The sequence below is a fragment of the Chlamydotis macqueenii genome, chromosome 1, assembly GCF_036417535.1.
Source record: "Chlamydotis macqueenii isolate bChlMac1 chromosome 1, bChlMac1.mat, whole genome shotgun sequence".
Taxonomy (NCBI): Eukaryota; Metazoa; Chordata; class Aves; order Otidiformes; family Otididae; genus Chlamydotis; species Chlamydotis macqueenii.
Window position 1 is genome coordinate 194,041,657 of NC_141556.1, and position 18,344 is coordinate 194,060,000.

The 18,344-nt window shown below is 39.0% G+C and overlaps 1 protein-coding gene across 2 annotated transcripts in view; it reads right to left on the reverse strand.

Moving 5' to 3' along the window:
• WASF3 (WASP family member 3) overlaps window positions 1–18,344 on the reverse strand; it is a 70,737-nt gene that overhangs the window by 48,379 nt on the left and 4,014 nt on the right. The gene's annotated exons all lie outside the window — the stretch shown is intronic.

An 18,344-nucleotide genomic window follows, 5' to 3' on the forward strand; every position in this document is an offset into this window, starting at 1 on the left:
CTTTTACTCATACACTAAATTTTTATAAATTAAGTTTTTATGGTTAAGACATAGCTGTCCTTTCTGCAAGAACTGTACAAAGATGATCTCTAAATGAGATCATTCAATCCTAAGAGATTAATATTACAGCTGTATTTTTAAAGGTTGCTGCTATACATTCCTTGATGGAACTTGATTAGACATTTTATACAACAAAAATTTACAAGAGATCAAAAATACTTCTCTGTTTCAAGAACACATTTATAAATGGGATTTATAACAATGCTAAAGCATCTAGAAGAGCAAGACATTGTTCCAGTCACTGTATACAGATTTCTCAAATAAAACACATCAGTGTCCTAGACAACACCTCCTCTTCACTGTCACCACTCTAAGTTTCCTTCATCCTCCCTCAAAATACTAGAGCTTTAACACCATGGTGTCCCCACCTCAATTCCAGTAAGCGTTGGTGTAGCAGCCATCTATTCCAAACATAATATTGCCCTCTATTTAGCTTGCTACCACGATCTACCAGTTGGCCAAGAAAGACCTCGGTCCTCACTTCAGTGTTTACATACTTACAGAAGGAACTGTTCTGAAGTTACACATTATAAAAGGCTCAGGTACACCTAGCACAAGGTGAATGGAACTTTATACAGAACCCAAACCCTCTACTACCATCAGGGTGGCTGAGGATATATTTACACATTACATTAGCCACGGCAAAGGCACCTTATGAGGTTCTCAGTTCCCCACATTAGCCACACATTCCTGTCCATGCACTGCAGTGACTGCTTCCATCAGTTACATCAACAAAATATCTGTAGTGCAGCACTACAGAAACAGGATCCTGAATCCATCCTGTGATAAGAGAACTTTCCACTCAGGTCAGCAATATGTGTGACCTATACAGGCATGGGAAGGAAGCCAAGAATTACTGCCTGAACGGTGAGGATGAGACCCTTGCATAGTTTTCACGGTGAGATGATATCAACTATCCTGACAGATATGCTCTGGGGGTTAGTATAAATCCTTACGTGGTTAAATAAAGACATCAAGACACGGTCAGTGTCAAGCAGTTTTATCTCTCTCTTTCAATCAGATTTTTCTGATTTTTTTTAAGTAAAATATTTTTGAAAAAGACCCAGGATAAGCCAGAGAAGAAATGCTGGACTCTCTCACTACATGTCCTACGTTTAAGATACATAGTTATGATGAAAAAAAAAACTGCAGATGCATGCAACATGAGGTACAGAAAGGAAAATATATTTCAGTACATGATTAACAGTCCAGCACTATCTACCTATTGGCATAACTGTGAATATACACACTCTTTTTTGAATGGATTCTTTCTTTCCCATAAAATCTCCATGAAGAAATAAATACCAACGAAAGCCATCATAAAAACAGTCTTACTCATTACCAAGTGTATCACTGACTCCTCCGCCAAGTGCCCCCTCTGACTCATATTTACTGACTAAATTACAGAAAGTAATGAACAGTTTCAACAGGGTAAGACTTCAGAAATGCAGAATGTGTAACGCTGACTTCTGGTTAGAAATGTATACCCAGCTGAATTTTGTTTAAAACAAACGTTTCAAAACTTTCTGAACAGGACTCAGAAATGAGGAGATTGTATGCAAGTGATTTGAAGAACAAACTGTATGGCACACAGAGGATTACTTCAGAAATCCACAGAAAAAAATAAAACAAACCACAAAGGATTTAATGCAAGACATAACTTTTATACAGATTGAGGATTAAAAGTATCCAAATGGTAGGTCATCATCAAAATGGTGAAAAAAAAGGACTTTATTTTAAAGTCTGCTTTCTGGGGTGGGGGGAGGAGGGGTTTTAAAATGTGGTTTCATATACGGAGATCCAAAGCTTACTACTGTAGTTTGAATTACAAACAAACTGTTTTATCAATGCATACACACAAAAAAGGAAGTGGTTTAAATCTTCTATACTGATTTGCCTCATTAACTTCCTGTGTGCAATCAATCTTAGAAGTGTGAAACTAAAATCTTAGAAGCTCCTGTAACTCTACAGCAGACATTTGGAAAACCCAGACAGCAGCTTTCATGTGATTGATCAAGACAACCAGAATGTTTCCTATCTTTAACCTTTAATCCAGATCCCAGTCTTAAACTTGGGCATGTAACAGGAGGACACAGCAGCTCATGTTTTCCAAGTGATCTTTAACTTAAGAATCAATTGTTGTTTAGCCCAAACACTGAGCCTCCACAGACATCCAGAAACACAGACTGACTTAGGACATACACTGTCCTTGGAGTGCAGAGGGCAATCTGCCCTCTACCAAGCCCTCAAGGGACAATTTCCTATCCCGTATCTTTCCAAGAACCACTTTGATAGTCAGACTTGGTCACAGCAGCCAGAGCGTCCTCTGCCACCAATTCCCTCCAAGTAAGTTCAAGCTCTTGGAGTTTTTCTTTAAAGCACAGGCAGATGACAAAGCAAAAACATCCAACCTGCCGTGGAGTACCTCGTATCTCTTTTACTCATTTTCACTCACTGGATTATGGCACAAATACTTACTGCTTGACCAAGTACAGCAGTCCTTCAGTACTGGACAGAGAAGATCCACCTAAACTGGGGGCTGGCAAAATCCTAAACATCTTGTGGAATTTATCTGAGGTTAAACACTTGATCTTCAGAGATTTTGCCATCTACAAAAGACAGCCCATGAAGCCTATGAGCCAGCCAGTAACAGCACTGGTCTGTCAGACATTCTTGGCTGGCAAGAAGCATGCTAGCATTGACCAGCATCCACATATCTCACCTCTTTGGTACCTCAATGATAAGAGGACAGTTGCCCAGGACAACACTCTCTTCCTTAATGATCAGCACTGATTCTTTACTGCAAATGAAGCCCAGTGTAAAGATAAGGCTATACCACAAACGACTACTCCCAACCACAACAGGCAGGAAGTAGCTCTTTCACTTTCTCATCTTTGATCCAAAAATAAAAGATTCTCCAATCTCTGACAAAGAAGTAAGTTTAATATCTCTGAGAAGGAAAATTTTCAGCTGGGATGTCTATATTAAAATGTTTTCAAATACTTGAAAAGGTTTGCTGGCAGCATTTACCATCCCTAGATCTTCACAGCTAACAATTGTAATCTCATAGTACAAGTCTTCTGCACTATCAGCCTGCTCCTTCTCCCAGTATAGCCCAGCATTCTTCTTCAGAAGTTTGGTGTATACATCTTCACAGAAAGGCAAAGAGCTCCCTCCTCGCTCCATTCCCAGTGCCGAGATGTCTCCCTAGTACTCCGCTTAAAGGAATGCTGCTGGCTTTACGTCAAAGTGGAGATCTACTTGAGTCTCAATACTAAAAATGGACCTTCCTCAGCAGACAGAGCCTCTGTAATTTCAGTTGTTGCCCATCCAGCCAGGGGAAAGGAAGGGGAAATACACAGCCCAGTTTGTCAGCTAATAAGATTTAAGCATATGATTCGTAAAATAAAGAAGTTCCTTAAATTCTGCTTTCTGGAACATTCAACCTAATTTACTGTGGTTAGCCAATACTGCTACAAAGCAGGAACATCTAGATAGATGCTTTGTGTAAGTCAGTACCCCAGACAGAAAGAAAATCTGTGGGCTCATTAAAGGAATTAGTCCAAGGCTAGATGGGAAAAACAGAGGTACAGTCTTTCAAGTTTAATACTTCACAAAAAAAAAAAAGTGGATATGGTGAGATGAGCAACACTAAAACATTGTCAGATAGATAACAGTTAACATTCAAAGCAAATAGTGGACTTCCTCCTGTCCTGAACAAAATTTAAGATTTTCTTTAGCTCATCTTCTCCATGAGTAGTAGAGGGTCATGCACTTTGTATCCTCCTGGTTCGTAACATTAGAGAGAAGCGGCAGAACACGGGAAGCGTGAACCAGCCCAGGACACAGAATCCCACTGAAAAACGTTAGTCAAAAATATCACATATACACACAGACACCACTAAAATGAGACACCTAACTACTAAGACTGATAAATGAAATTTAGTAGGCTTCAGAATGCCTAAGAAAAAAAAGGCCAATTAAACAGCACTGACGCAGTTTTTAGAAAGGGAAAAATATCACATCTACAAAGAAGTGCAACAGGGAAAGAGGCAGCAGCAAGGTCATACTTAATGGTGTGTTACTCAACACTACCATAGCTGACATCCAGCTTCAGTTCCGTGGAATGAGAATTATGCAGATGGTCACAGGCTGGATCAGGAAAGCAGCTGCTCTGCCTAGCACACCCCATTCAAAGGCAAGACAAATTTTTACATCTGGATCTAGCTGAAAGTAACCACTTGCATCACTCCATGGCTAATTCCCCTGTACCTTGGAACTGAAAGAGAAACGGAAAAATAGAAGAGAATTCTTCGAGAACACTTGGACAAAAGGAGGCACATCCTTCACCCTAGCAGACAGATGTTTTGTGGTATAGACCTGGCCTCACGGAAATCTCACCTTCCTTGTAATTATGTTCTTCTCAGAGGCCACATCCTTTATTTGAAAATCCATCTGAAATACGAAGCCTGCTTCCTTTGTAAACTACTCTATGATCCTTTAAAAGGATTTAAGTACACTGAGGAGATCTGAAAAAAAAAAAAGACTAATACTTGTTGAAGATGGTTCCCTGATTAATAGGGATGAAGAAAAAGCAGATGTGTTCAATGTTTTGTTTTTTTTTTTTTAATCAGTCTTTAACAATACAGATACAGGCGTGGGAACAGTGACTTTCCATTTGTGGACACTGACATCGTAACGGACCTGCTGTATCAGCGGAATGTTCACAAGCCCATGGGGCCTGATGGGATTCACTCCAGAGTACTGAAGGAGCTAACAGATGTTATGGCAGGATCCTCTCCATCACCTACCAAAGGTCTTGGGAGTCTGGGGAGGTCCCTGCTGACTGGAAGCTAGCCAATGTTATTCTAACTTACAGGAAGGGCAAGAGGGAAGACCCAGGGAACTATAGACCCGTTAATCTAACCTCAGTTCCTGGAAAAATTGTGGGGAAGATTATTCTGGGTACTATTGAAAGGCATTTAAAGGCATTTAAAGCAATCATCAGGCACACAATTGAAAGGCATTTAAAGCAATCATCAGGCACAGCCAACATGGGTTCACAAAGGCAAAGTCCTGTTTAACTAATGTGATATTCTTTTCTAGTAAGGTCACCCGGTTAGTGGATGACGCGAAGACAGTGGATGTAGTTTTTCTGGATTTTGTAAGGCTTTTGATATTGTCCCTCACAACACCCTTCTGGACAAGTTGTCCAGCCGTGGGATGAGCAGGTTCACAGTGTGCTGGGTGAAGAACTGGCCGGAAGGCAGAGCTCAAAGGGTTGCAGTGAACACGGCTACATCTGGATGGCAACTGGTCAACAGAGGTGTTGCACAAGGTTCAATTTCAGGGCCAGTCCTGTTCAATATATTTATCAGTGATCTGGATGCAGGAGTTGAATGCACCATTAGCAAGTTTTCTGCTGATACTAAACTGGGAGGTGCTGTTCACTCTCTCAAGGGAAAAGAGGCCTTGCAGAGGGATCTAGATGGACTGGCGCACTGAGCAATGATTAACGGGATGAAATTTAACAAGTCTAAATGCCAAATCCTGCACCTAGGACAGAGTAATGCTGGGGACAAGTATAAATTGGGAGAGGAGTGGCTGGAGAGCAGTCCTGCAGAAAGGGATCTGGGGGTGCTGGTGTGGGCAGCAGGCTCAATACAAGTCAGCAGTGCGCCCTGGCAGCCAAGAGGGCAAACCGCATCCTGGGGGGCATCAAACACAGCATAACCAGCCCGTCAAAAGAGGTGATCATCCTGCTGCACTCAGCGCTGGTGCGGCTTCACCTTGAGTACTGTGCGCAGTTCCGGGCCCCGCAATTTAAAAAGAACATTAAGATACTCAAATGCGTCCAGAGGAGAGCAACAATGCTGGAGGAAGGGCTAGAAAGAATGTCCTGTGAGAAACAGCTGAGGACTTTGGGCTTGTCTAGTTTAGAGAAAAGAAGGCTGAGGGGTGATCGCATTGCTCTCTACCAGGAAGTGGAAAGGGAGGTGGTGATCTCTTCTCCCTGGTATCCCGTGAGAATACACGTGAGAATGGTTCAAAACTGCATCAGAGGAGGTTCAGACTTTGTATTAGGAAGCAATTCTTTACCAAGAGGGTGGTCAAACACTGGGACAGGCTTCCCAGAGAGGTGGTCAATGCCCCAAGCCTGTCAGTGTTTACAAAGCATTTGGACAATGCCCTTAATAACATGCTTTAACTTTTCATCAGCCCTGAAGTGGTCAGGCAGTTGGACCAAATAATTATTGTAGGTCTCTTCCAACTGAAATAGTCTATTCTTATAAACAGTTCTCTCTTATATGCACATACTATAGGTATGCATGTAGAGATATATGTGTGTGTATATATATATAATTGCAGTTCTGTCTATAAAGCCTTTCATATCTACAGGTATATCTAGAGATATATTTGTAGATACACATCTCTCAATAGAAAAAACCTTTGTAAAAGTTCAGTAGGACACAGATTGGAAGATATTTGTGAAAAGTGTGCTTTTTCTCCAATTCAAAAGTCTCAAAAAGCATTTAAATTGTTTTTAGACAGATGTAGGTATCAAAGATTAATCTTTAAAGAGTCATCACTTATAAAATCAAAACTCAATGGAATTAAACTGTTAGTGACTCCTTACAGTTGGCCTATGGGGTTCAATTAAGAACACTACTATGAAAAGAAATAAGGAAGGTGAGAAGGGAGAGAAAGAATGAAAGCATTTTTAACAGATGAAACGTATGTATTTAATTATCTCATTTTACACCCTAGCTGGAGAGCTACTCTTGAGAGATTAGCATACTCTAATGTTAACTACATGGTTCAAGTTTATCCTGATTTCTCAAGGTTCCCCCCCTCCCTTCCTGTTTTTAAAGAGCCAGAGACACATGGTTTTGTTTGTTTCGTTTGGGTCTTTGTTATTAACATTTTTACTTATAAGCCAGTTAAACTAAAGCAGTTTCGCGTAGATCTGTGACCTCAAATCTCATTCAATGTAGAGGAGCTTAGCAGTTTAGGAAGATCAAATAAATCACAGAAATCCAGAAGTATTTGAAATAAAGTCCACTTTTTTTCTTTCAAAAAGAAGGCTGAAGTGGCTTAAAGCCATCGTGCCCGCTGTTACATGAGATTTTTTTTATGGTTTTAAGACTTGTTTTCATAAAGCTGAATTTTAAAACTACTTCTACCTCACACTTTAATATGGGTAAAGAAGAGAGAAGTATGAACTTATCCTAATCGCATAATCTGTCCAGGTTATCTACTGCTTTACCATCAGGCTCAACACCAAGCAGCTGATACTAACTCAAGAGATCAGATTTGCCTGTTCCCACTAAATATTTTCATAAATTCAAGTAAATCCTATTCTTCAGATTACTTCAGTATAATTTTCACAGTTATGTTCAGTATTTTCTATTGACGGGCTGTCAGCTGCCACAAATGCAGCATCTTATAGAAGTAATTTCCATGAAAAGATTTCAAAACAATAAAAAAAAACAAATCTTGATCTGATAATCAAGTCTAGGAAAACCTAAATTTATTAATACATACAATATGTATGGATATATATATACACATCCCAGGTCTCTCTTAACAGTTCATAATAATGTGACTGCAGGTATGCCATCCTGTTCTGTCTCTTGCCTGTGTCCCTTCCTCAGTCTTCCAACAACCAAAGATATCCATTTCAACATTTTCAAGTCCTGCTCCCCTTGCCTTCCTCTACCGAAGATTTTTTTAAGCTACAAATAATGTAAATTATTTATTATTTCCAAGAATTAATACAGATTTACACATAAATAAATAAATACATACAGATGATGCAAGATGTAAAATATCTTGACTTTGGAAAAAGAAAACCCAAACCTTAAATGTTTTGGAACAGTGACAACTGGTTGCTGAAAGGCATGGGCCACCAAGAAATCCACAGTAGGGTTTGGTTTGTTTTGTTTTCTTTTTTAATTCAAAGAGCAAAAGCTATTCTTTTTAACACTATGTAGACAGGAATGTAAGCACAGAAGGTATCATAAGAAAGGATGCATGCCATGTCTGCATAGGCAGCAGCTGGTAGCTCCAAAGCACTGTGTGGCTTACACTCAGGAACAGAAGCAATGAGGCATTTTGGTCATTACTGACCACTCTGCTCTGGGAAGGCAAGAAAGAGAGAAGAGACAGCCGAGAATGTGGCACAGGTTCAAATCCACCTCTTTCCATGTCCATACAGGAAAGCAGAAATCACACAACGCTCTGGGGCTCCAGCTCCACTTCCCAGAGGAAGGGCCAGAGCTGTACAGCTGTGGCATGCTGCTTCCTCTTTCCCTCTTCATTTAGCAGCTGCTTGGTGCTGGCAAAAGAGCAGTAGAGGAACAAACTATTACCAAAAAGGGAGGTTCAATTAAAAGTTTGAGACCTGCTGATATTCAGAGTGTTACGCTTACACAAGCACGTGCACTGCAGGTGTGTGGAAGCCAGCAAGTAAAGCTACGCCTCTACTCGATGCCTTTCCAAATTTTTACTCTTCCACCCCAAGTGATCCTGGTTTCAGTGCTCACACAGCTTTTCATAGGCGACTTCTGTGACCAAAACGCGGTGACGTGGTGTAAGCACCAGAGTCATCTGAGCTGACCACTCATGTTATTGCACATTACAAAACTCTTGGCAAGTTCTGCATCAAGTACAATGAACCAAAGCAGATCATCCAAGAAGGCGTGGAACCTTGGGTTTTTTGTGGGGGGGAAGTTGTTGGGGTTTTTGGGTGTGGGTTTTTCGTTGTTTTTGTTGGTTTTTGTTTTCTGTTTTTAAAAAGCGTCCTTTATGAGGAACCACTTAAAGTGTCAGCTGATCCCACATAATACAATTTTTTCTTTTAGCACAGCACAGATGCATACTGGCTTTCCGATTTTAACAACTCTTGCCACGGATTACCATAGGAACCCCCATCCCTTTTTTTTTTCAGTAAGTTACAGCCTCCAATACATTTAAGAGCCTATGTTTTCAACGTACTGGCTGCAGAAATAACAGTATTTTCCATTAACTAGCAACATAAACTGGCATTTCCATAAACTGCTGGCAACACATTTCCTGTCTCACCGATTACACTCCTGCCATGCAGGATGTAGGCCTCTTCAGAAACACCAAAAAATTTCAGACAAGGTTTCATCAATGACTTTTTTCCTCCTCTTTTGACCAACATGGAAGATCCAAGCTCAAATCTCAGAATTGCAGACACTCACTAAGTTTTTAATTTTGTTACCCTTGCGTACTAGGGACATTCACACCAACGGAAATGTAAAATTGCTATGTAAATACGCCTAAGATTCACTAGTCAACTAACTGTATCCTTGACGTCTTTTTTCTTTTTTTTTTTTTTAAGTCAAGACTTCTAGAAAGTTATTTTAATCATGTTGCTGGCATACAGAGAAGAAAATCAAAGGGAAAAAAAACCTTCCACCTTCATTTTAAAGCATGACAATAGTACACAGATGCTTTGCCTTTAAGAAAGGCTTTTGTTGAGAAGTAGCCTATTAGCAGGTTAACGTGTAAATAACTAAATGTTCTGCACCAAAACTACTGCTTTAAAAGGGACTCCTGCAACTTTAAAGTGGACAACTTAAACTATTATTAGGACAAGCCCATGTTCAAGTGCTTAAAAAATAAACAAATAATCATCAGGACCAAGCAGGCTGTCCAAGATGGCATTTTCACAATAAAAAAGTCAAAGTCAATATTCACACAATTACCTTTGCCCTCATGCAGCCCACTGGAAAACTGAGGATTAAGATTTTACAACTTGGATAAAGACAGCTTTCTAGAGATAATCTTACTGCTACGAAAATAGTTATGTCCTCCCCTAAACAAAGAAAAAAAAAAATCAAAAGTAGACGAAGAAGTCCAACCACACACCAGCGCCACTCCTCCACTGGTACTGTTCTGTGGCATTTTTCAGGCAAACAGATGATTAGTTTTGTGCATTGGTTTGGAATGCACAGTTAAGTGGAATTCAAAACCCCTTCTTCCCCAGACTCCTTGCATCTGATCACTTACAGGTCAGTTGCTCTTTTTCTACTACTATCCAAGTAATTAACAACTAGTAATGGACAGTATCATTTGCGTAATAACAAAAAGTACAATATTGCATAAAATTTTGGACAACAGGTCAATGGGATTTCAGGTATCTGCAGAACTCTCCTCTTCCCCTACCAGCTTCTTGCTCTTTGAAAAATGAACTTGCCCAAAGGAGAATTAGGATTTCTTATTGGGAAACTTGAACCCAAACCAGACTATTACACAGAGTGACACTGCAGTAGCAACGGGAATGCGCACAATACCTATTCCCACAAATATAAGACCTCTCCTCTCTAGCACAACCCTCCCTTCTCTCTAGAGGGATTATGGCACTTTTTTTTTTAAAGCAAGCTCGGTAAACTAAGATACAGCTAACTAGACCTAAACTAAGACTAAACTTCCCAAGTCCTTGTACAGTTACAATATAGCTGATAAATACTTCTCTACTACATTCTAGTTTTTATTAAACAGTAAACAGATTTATGAGAAAAGTTTAACGTTGAATCTTGTACCAGATACACTTCTGAAGAAATAAAAACCAAAATAAAAGGGATTAGCCTGAATTCAAACAAAAGTACATGAGAACACTCAAGAGGCATGTTTTCAGATTTCATGCCCCTTTGCAACTTACGTTCTTTGCCATCTCTTTCTGCAGAACGGAGGAATGCTGATTTAATGGCTGAAAGTGATACTCTGCTATCACAACAGTAAATAATTTTCATCCCCAAGCACAACCTGCTCTAAAGCAATTTAGCTGTGCAATAGGAACAAAAGGTCTTAAAAATAAATAAAGAGCAGGTGACAAATATTACTAGATCAGCTGAATAATTTATAAAGCCTCTTTCTGGCTAACAAGAAGTCTACCAGGCAGAGACTACTCATTAATAAGGAAGAGACCTTCACTTTCTCCTTTAGAAGCCTTTAGAGCATCAGTATCTGTTCCTGGATAAAACTGCTGTAAATTCCCATCTTACACAAAACAATTAACAACTAACATTCTTTGTTTGAGGGGGAAGGGGAGGACAGGGTACCTGCAGCTATCACATCCTTACAGGTCAGCTGTTCCACCAGTCACGTTCTTTTCTGTTCAGAATAACCAAAAGTTGTTTCAAGTCTACAGAAAAACATAATACTCAAAAGCTTCCCACTTTGGCCAAGTTTATTCTTCTTTTAACACCCAATAAGAATTTGATTTACATCAGCAAGCCCTGGATGCTTTGAACCAGGAAGGAGGATCAACACTTCATTATACACCTGCAGAAAATCAGCAAAAAAAAGCATGGAAGGCATATTTTATAGAACACTAATAATAGCATGCAAATTAACTAATCCACAGTGGAATTTAATTCTTTCTACAGTCTTATCTTTCCTATAGTTAAATTTATTTTAGTATTTTCTTCAAAGTGGATTTAGAAGACTCAAAAATACACTTCTGACAAAAGAACACTTGTCCTTCAGGCTTTCTATTTTAGACAAGCTTTTATGCCAAGGTTTCCTCCTATTTTAGTTCTAAAATATCAGGTTAAACATCTTAGCGAATATAACTTCCAATAACCCTCAAATTAAATTCACTGGTTTTATTCATCTATATGCAACACCTAAACTTCCCACCCTCCCAGTTAAATCTCCCTAATGTTTCCCACCCAGTGCTAAAGCACGTGACTTTTCTCCATTCTTATCCTATCCCTGTAACGGAATGAACCTAGATGAACTTCTTTGGGTATCTGAGACTGTTCTATGCTGTATTTACCATTCTGTAATGAGGCATAAAGAAAGTTATCTTTGACCAGCAAATCAAAGCTGTTCACAGTTTAGAATGCCATCACTTAGGTTCACAAAACTTACTTCACAATGCTTTCTAATGCTTCATATTCTAAGGCACTAACAGCCATAATTCTATCAAGATGAACAAGAGTGGCGATACTCAAGCTACAGATGTATAGCCATGGGTCTTACAGTTAACATCGCAGTTACCAAAATGAAGTCTTATTTATTCACATCTGAACCTCAACATTTAAGTTTAACTTCGAAAAACTTCAGAAAATTATTACAGGCTGCTTGTGTGCTTCTCTGGAGCTCAGTAACTTGGCTGAGGAAAACTCTTGCCAAGCTATGATTAGCATTTAGCAGCTTAAGGGCTAACTGTGCTTGTTGTTTCAACCTTGACAACCAACTGTAAGGACACACCATTAAATTTAAGCTTCCAAAAGCTTTTAACATTTGATTATGCTGAAAATACAGTTTTACTACATGTTTTGAAAATAAAATCACTTTTTCCTCTTTTAGAAATCCATGATGATGCCAGACATATGCTTGTTTTCCAAACAACAACTGTTTAAATGAAAGAATACTCTTTCTGATGTTCCTGCCAAAAATAACATTCTGTGGTTTAAAGAAATCTGATAGTCGGCAGTTCACTCAGCTGAGGGAAGAAGGGTTTACATTTGGCAAGGGTTTACATTTCATGTCTTGCATCTACTTCCCTCCATTTTAAGTTTCTTCAGGGATGAATGTGGCAGTGGGGAGGGTTTCTGTTGTGGTTTGTTTTTTCCTTATGTCTCCAAGCATCTCACTCTCTTAAAAAAATAAGGGAGGCATCTGTGGGTTTTACCAGAAATGACACGAAGCAGAAATTCATCACAATGCATTTCCTTCTTACAGGCAGTACTAGGATACAAAACAGATTGAAAGGGAAGTAAAAGACAACTTCAGAAGAAATGCATAGGAGAGAGTTTGCAGCAGGAGGAAGTGAAACAGAAAATCCAAATGAGGAAGTAGCATACAAAAAAAACATTAACAGTTTCAGCTTAAAATATAGGACAGGGAGAAAAGGAGACGGGTTTGGGGTTTCAGCTGCTGTTGTCACAGGCAGCAAAAATACCACCTGCCTGATAAGGTGGTTATTTCACTGCTTCCTCAATAGTATGAGATTAAGAGATAGAACTGGTAATAGAAACATGCACATTGGACTACATACTGCATATGACTGCTATTTCTGTACACTTCAGAAAGCCAAAATTTTAAGACAAGGGTTCAATCTGCTACAGTATTTGACTTTGTCCTTCATTCATTTTACTAGACATCAATTAATAACTCGCAGAAATAGTAACTGGACCAATTTACTAAGTGATGTAAAATATTTAGTCAACTTGAAGCATCTAAGACAACGTAAGTTCTGAATTTTCCCCGATCATGGAATTTTACTTACTACTTCCCAGCAGTATTTGCAGTTTTTGCAAATAAGAGTTATAAATCCCATTGAACACAAGCTTGCCATCAGTCTCCAAAATACAGACATTCCTGAAGGCTGCTAAACCTGCTCCAAAATCAAGCCAGCTAGTCAGAAAACACTTCAGCCACCTGAGTGACCAAGAAGAATACGATCTCCTACATGACAGCAAGCTGCAGATCCATGCAAGAAGTCCCCTGAATTGTTAGTATGGCAATCAGAATAATATTACTGCAAAGAATGTACCTTCTTCAATAGCAGATATTTTAGAAAAATTAGGTCAGAATCTCAATGATCTTAGAGTAATATTTCAGATGAAGCTATTTCAGGCTAAAAAAAAAATCCTTAAGGTTAAAAACCCAACTGCCTATTAGTATTAGACAGTCAACATGGAAGCCTTTCCTGTCATTAGCAGTGCAAATCCAGCAGCTAGACACGAAGGTCTGTCTTTGCAGCATTATTAGCTTGAGCTATAACTACGTGTTGCTCCTAATATTATCTACACGCTTGTGCAGAATTACCCACCCTGAATCAAAGGATGCTTGGAATTTCAAGAGAATCTTACAAGAGCATGAGCAGTGTTTGATGAGAGAGGCAAATGTTACAATAGCTACACTTCGTTTGAGGGACGGAAAACTGTACCTCAGAGCATTCTCAGACACTCCTCTTGAAGGCATTTGTACCTCATCACTTCAACATTCAGGTATTTCACGCTTGCCATGCACAAGTGCTACCACTTTTTACTTGCTATAAATATAAAGCAATTGCTACAGTGAAGATGTACAAGACCTGTAGGATTTGGAAAGTTGAGACCTTCTAGAGGAGAAAGCTTACTGAGACAAAGGAGGCAGGATCCCTTCCAGCTAGAAAAAAAACACAAAGCTGCTGAAATCCTAGTTCCTGGTTCTTTCTGCAAAAAGAAGGGTAGATAGAAAGCATGTGGCTTGCACATCTGCTTGTCTAGCATAGCCTGGCAAATACTCTCCTCCTACTACATACACAGTCAGATAACCTGAAACTGTAACCAAACTACTTGTAAAATTGTACCAAGACATCCCCTTCAAATTTGACTTAGAGTTAACTGCAGCCCCACTCCAGCTGCTGAGCCGGCATGCAGATGTTAGAAGGAACTTCAAATTGTGTGAAAAAAAAAAAAAAACAGTAATACATGTACAAAAGTGTCTTCAAATTCAGCATAAAATCAAACATAGGCTTCATTTGAAGTGGTGTGGTATGTCCTCCCTGTTTGCAGCTGTTTAAGCATTCAAAGCAGCAGCAGCCAAGCTTTAAAAACAGCACTTTCCCAGGAAATAACCCTACAATAAACCTGTGCTGATACGAGTTCCAGAGAATTTCAATGTTCTATATAAAACTCAGCAGCAAGCTCTAACTGCTGTAGAACAACTAAAAAAACCACATGTTCACTAAAGCCCTCCTCCCAATTCAGAAGTTCAAACTCTCCATTTCTTCATTCACATGTAATGAGGCAGAAAAACTTCTCAAATAAGCATTTTCAAAGGCTGTTTGAAGTTTCAAAATAAAACGAGCTTCCCAGGCCTCGTCTTGTAGCACACTAGTCCCCACAGCTGCCCGTTGCTCTGTCGGGACAAAATGAAGCCCACGGCAGATGAATGGTTGTCCGCGACATCATGGAATACTGACCTCTTCCACTACAGAATTTCAAAACAAACATCAAGATATTAATTCCAACATTCACTGGCACACTGTTGACATGTTCTGATATATTATGCCTGTCATCCATTACACATACAAGCTCTCCAAGTGTTACTTGTTATGAGCAAAGTGGTTGCCACTATGAAGATGCACAAGAAACCTGGGATCCATCAGCTGAAAAACTAAGGTATTTGGCTATGAGGAAAGTATGTGTTCTAATGGCATTTAATTTTCCAAGTCACAAGAATGCAGAAGAGAATCTTTTTACACCTTCACCAGTCTTTTTTTATGAAGTAAGTTACGGATCCAAGGGTTATATACTGCTCACCTGCTCTAACAGGCCTCTCCACTAAGATACACAACAGTGACCCACCCACCACTGTCCTTACCTTACAGGACATCAGAAGTGGAAAACAGAAAAGATGAGTTAGCCCTTCTAGCCTTCAAAGGAAGGCATTGCAACAAGAAGAGCAGTGCTATGCTGCAGGAAAAAGCTACTAGAGGGAGAGGAGTAAGCAACAGCTGCATACATCAGCTGCACACATTACCTGTAAACCCTCAAATAAGGGAATACTCCAACTGGCTATTACAGTCATCAACGCTGAACAAACTTCACCCGTAGATTCAATCTGAACCCCGGCCCCTACTAACAGCCCTGTAAATGGTATCTTGTTCTGCAGCAAGTGACAAGCAGGTAACTGGTTAACCAGTTCATGGAAGAATGTTCTGATGGCCACATTTTATATAAATGCTTTTCAATCATCACTGACGAAGTGCTTTGTTCACTTTCAGTTTCTATGAATATATCAACAATAAAAGGAAATATTTTTGCACATGCTATGTTCTAAACAGTCAGTGAAACTCAAGTCTTGTAAGGCCTCCAAAACACCACTACATTATACCCATGAGGATGTTCGAGTTCAACTCTTGAGTCCACACACAGCAGCCTAAAAGTTAAACCAGATACCGAAGAGCTTTGTCCAAACGTCTCTTGAACCCCAACTGGCTCGGAGTCACAACCACTTCCCTGCGGAGCCTGCTCCAGCACTTCACCACCTTCTCAGTGAAGAACTTTTTCCTAATAACCAATCTGAACTTCCTCTGATGCAACTTTAAGTCATTCCCTTGTGTCCTATCACCAGACACCAAGGAGACAAGATCAGTACCTCCCTTTCCTCCCCTCATCATGAGGAACCTTAGACAGCAATGAGGTCACCCCTCAGCCTCCTCTTCTCCAAGCTGAACAAACCTAATATCCTCAGCTGCTCTTCCTAAGTCATGCCCTATACTCCTTTCACCATCTTTGTTGCCATCTTTTGGACACACCATCCTTTAAGCGTGGTCACCCAGTGTACCTCAAGTCAACAAGATGCAGCAGCCTCTATACCTTATAGCACAGGCCCAGCCCAAATAGCATCCTGTTTTAACTGTTCAGTAAACAGCTTAAATATAAATAATTACATGTGCTCATAGATAAGCCAGGCATCTGAAAACATTATATTACCTTAGAAAGACCAAAGGAGTCAAATTCAGTAAAATCTTGAAGAAAAAAGTTAGAAAAGGCTGAATGACAGCAAAGTATTTCAGCATTCTTCGATATTTTCATTATGCAAACAGGCTTCTGTAAAATTTCTAATGTCTGAAAAATTATAATCACTAGCAGTGCCAGCTGCAAAGTTGAAGAAAAAAAAAAAACTGTTTTATCAATTTCATTCAGATCATGCATTAAACAGCATTTTCACTATTTATTATTTGAACTTCCCTGCCCAGTTTTGAAGTTCTGTCAGCAAACACAAGGCTGACAGAGGACCTGAGAATCACCATAATATATACAGAACTCTAAAGCAAGTGCATATTCAGGTTTAAAAAAAACTGCCCCAAAGCACACTAACGCACAGTTACAACAGCCAAACAAAGCTTACCTATGCTTTTACACCAGCACAGGAGGAAACACAATCACTGCATAAACCTCCAAAAAGTCTGTCTCATTTGAACATAACGGTGATTAATATTTTTCAATGTAAGTTTAACTGTGCATACTGCTGTGTAAATGAACAATGTTTGATAGAGTTTTACCACAATAAATTATTCTGCAGTTTCTCTATTGGGCAGATTTCTACAACAGGGATGTGCAATAAAAGTCTGTGCCCAAGAAACAGTGAAATAGAGTTTTGATTTATGGAACTGGAGAAAAAAACCAAGCCAGGCTGTAATTCTGTGCACAACATTTGAAAATCTCTTTTTTTCTTATCCTGAAAAAAAAATACATCTAAGCTAAATTTCTGGTTTTGACTGATTAATGGAAGTTATGACTGCCTTAGCATAGGCTACTTCTATTTATATCAGTTATGAGGACTGTAAAATACAAACTCCAAACAGATACAAATTACCACTGATCTCTATACATACTTAATCTGTTTCACTTACCAGCATTTTAAAGGTTGCGTCACAATCTGAAGACTATTATAAAGCCTAACTTCTACAGAATGCAAGATTAATTCAAAACTATTCTATTCTATAAAAACTAAAGCAAAAATATCTGCATGCCAGCCACGTCCAAGACACTTATTTTTGTTATGTTACTATGTTCACTAATGCTTAGCCAATTCTCTAACTCAGCACTCAACAGTCCCTGTCAGTTCTTTCCAGTACTTCTTACCAAAACACACTTGCTAGGAGACTTGTAGTTATGAATGTTTTGAAGAAAACCTACACATTAAGTATAACCTGTTTGACAGTATACAAATGATGAGAAAATATTTGCTCTATGATTTGTTTTACACTGACACCTGCATATAATATTAAAAAATAAATAGTTTAATAAATTTGGCATAAAGATATTTTACACATAACAGAAACACACATTGTCCTCTATCACTGTATCTGGCTACGAAATCTCTCTTAAGAATAAAGAAATGGTATTTGTAACCAACAGGCAGGAAGGACCTCCAAGAACCTTGAAAAAGAGTAACTAAAATTCTGCTAAATGAAGAAGTCCACCAAAGAAAAAAATCCCATACAGCAATTGGCTCTAGACCCAGAAAACATCATTAGTTTAATGGCAGAATATTTCAGTATATGAAAGAAAAAACAAATTTGTAATGCGTTGAAATTCAGAATGCTTATAAATCCCTAACAAATAAATTTGGATTTGTTTTTATTTAAAAAAAGCAAATCCAACAAACGCTTACCATATTAATATGGCCTTCAAAAAAAAATCTCCAGCTATCTCACCTGCCAAAAACAAAGAAATCAAACAAGATAAGCTTCTAGTTCACAGCCTAAATCAGCATGAAAAACTTTCATTTTGATCTTCAGCTGT